The sequence below is a fragment of the Schistocerca americana genome, chromosome 4 (genome assembly GCF_021461395.2).
Source record: "Schistocerca americana isolate TAMUIC-IGC-003095 chromosome 4, iqSchAmer2.1, whole genome shotgun sequence".
NCBI classification, from domain to species: Eukaryota; Metazoa; Arthropoda; class Insecta; order Orthoptera; family Acrididae; genus Schistocerca; species Schistocerca americana.
Window position 1 is genome coordinate 454,373,682 of NC_060122.1, and position 2,700 is coordinate 454,376,381.

General features: G+C 43.3%; 1 non-coding gene across 1 annotated transcript; it reads left to right on the forward strand.

Moving 5' to 3' along the window:
* The first annotated feature begins 2,424 nt into the window (after positions 1–2,424).
* Positions 2,425–2,499, forward strand: Trnas-cga. The gene has a single exon. It is a non-coding gene; the product is annotated as a tRNA-Ser (tRNA).
* The last annotated feature ends 201 nt before the right edge of the window (positions 2,500–2,700 follow it).

A 2,700-nucleotide genomic window follows, 5' to 3' on the forward strand; every position in this document is an offset into this window, starting at 1 on the left:
TATACAGTTGCCTCACTGAAAGTGTCTCCAGCAGAGTTCAAGCCGTCATAAAGGCAAATGTTGGGCACATCCCATATTAGTGTTTACTGATAGGTTTCCGGATACTTTTGATCGGATTGTACACTTGCAAAGTTTATAAGGGGCATGTACAAGTATCTGGATGAACTAGCATAGTTTTGGCCAAGACAAATGAGGAATTTATAACTTGGGATAGTAAGGGAAGAATAGGTATCGCAGAAGTAACTTGTAAGCAGTTTTAGCAGGTTAAGTCAGTTTCAGGATTTGTGTTGGATTCGTGAGGATATGTTCCTTCTTCTGTGTTAGCTTTCTACCAAGGTTTAGTACCAAACACTTGACAGTGTGGTTGAGAGGAATGAGTGGGCTTAAGAGATGGAAGTTAAAGTGACTGAATCGCCGATTCGTCCGAGTGACTTTTTCTTTAGATTTACGTAGGGTGTTTCATTCGTTACGTCATTCAACCAGATTCAGATAACAATGAAGAAAGTTATTGGAGCGCTGGAGAGGGTGTCTGGTGGCTAGGTAGGGGGACTCTTCATTAAACTGGAGAAACTGAATGGTCGATGGATGTGTCAGGACTGCTGTGTTCAGGATATAGTGGGTAGGAAACAAAACTCGCCAATAGTCGGTAGATCTTATTGTGATATACATATGATGATGATAGAGGTACGAATGTAGAAGGCGAGCATAGTTAGTAAAGAGGACGTAGGACTGTCGCTTGAAGAGCAGATTGGTATACCAATCCAGTCAAACGTTCCTTGTAAGTTAACAGAAACGAAAAAAAAGATTTTTCGTAAGAGCTGAGATGGATGGATGCGGTAAAGGAATTGATCATATACTGAGTAGCTGGAGCAAAAGCTACTTTGTACGTCGAGAATTCGTTACATATGTTGCTAGATGCCGCTGGATTCAATGGCTGAGGTTGCTTTCAAAGATTGTGCTGAAGACAGGCATTACATTTATGGGTCTGTAGGATGAGACCTGAAAGAGTAATTTATCAGGTCTTAGAAAAAGCATGGCGGGTGCGGGATGGAGAGTGGTACTGACTTGGACTCATGTACCTCTTGTGCATGTAGGGATAGTAAGGGTTTTCGGAAACAAGTTTGGACTTACAAAGACGGGAGTTCTTTAGATGTGCTTGATAGAGATGTTTCAGGTGGTTGCGTATTTGTGATAAGGAAGTTGATGTTGGTTGCTAACGAAAGGAGATTTTGTCATGTTTTTTATTATATGATCGCTGTATTACAGGCATTGCCGATATACTCTTTCGCTGGTTCGACTCGAAGTCTCCTGCAGTATATTACTGGCTAAATTTTTTATTTCATTGTCAATAGTATTGGATGATTTTGAGAAAACACCTATTAGGCTGGCAAGCCATGTGTCGCTCAGAGTGTTATTTCTGGATAATACGTGGTTCACTTTCAATTCCTTTATTAGAGTAGTCTAAATCGAGTCATTCAATCACTGCTACAAATGACGAAAATCACTGTAGAACTGTAGTTCTTTCACTCGAGGGCTGCAGAGGGCTGTTATTGAAGAAGACTATATCTACAATCACATTTGCAACACTCGAGTAACATTCGAAAATCAGTAACAACCGTTGGAGCACAGAGGTTTACTTTACATCGTAAATGAAATGTAGAATCAGATGTGTCGGTCTTTAACTGCAAAAACAGCCACGCTTGATATTTCTTGATTACTGCGCCATCTGCTATGAATGAGAAGCAATGGTTTGAGTAAACCGTACGTACCCTTGCGGCGTAGAATCCGAATATGCAATAAAAATTGGGTCGCTCCCATTTCAGAACGCAAAGTAGGCCCTGCCTCCACAGGAGGAGCGGTTAGGAGGTGGCGTGGTGTAGCACAGACAGATGTCAGCTTTACTAATGTTAACTTTTCACTTAAAACATTGTTTTCGATCGATGCTTCGTTTTAGAGATATTTTGCTCTTTCAGGTTAAAACAAACACCTTTTATATTACCAGAATGAGATTTTCACTCTGCAGCAGAGTGTGCGCTGATATGAAACATCCTGGCAGATTAAAACTGTGTGCCGGACCGAGACTCGAACTCGGGACCTTTGCCTTACGCGGGCAAGTCATCTACCAACTGAACTACCCAAGCACGACTCACGCCCCGTCCTCACAGCTTTACTTCTGCCAGTACCTCGTCTCCTACCTTCCAAACTTAACAGAAGCTCTCCTGCGAACCTTGCAGAACTAGCACTCCTGAAAGAAAGGATATTGCGGAGACGTGGCTTAGCCTCAGCCTAGGGGATGTTTTCAGAATGAGATTTCCTTTCAGGAGTGGTAGTTCTGCAAGGTTCGCAGGAGAGCTTCTGTGAAGTTTGGAAGGTCGGAGACGAGGTACTGGCAGAAGTACAGCTGTGAGGACGGGTCGTCAGTCGTGCTTGGGTAGCTCAGTTGGTAGAGCATTTGCCCGCGAAAGGCAAAGGTCCCGAGTTCGAGTCTCGGTCCGGCAAACAGTTTTAATCTGCCAGGAAGTTTCACCTTGTATATTAGTCAGTGCAACCACTGCTCTTTGCTCTTTGTGGAGCTTCGCAAGTCACGCGCCATGTCGGCAACTGTGTATCCTGCGGCGTTTAACAAATACTGTCAATGTAGTCACAATGTCCCGAAACGGGTAACTGATTAAGACCGCCATTTTCAACAAATTGCGTGCC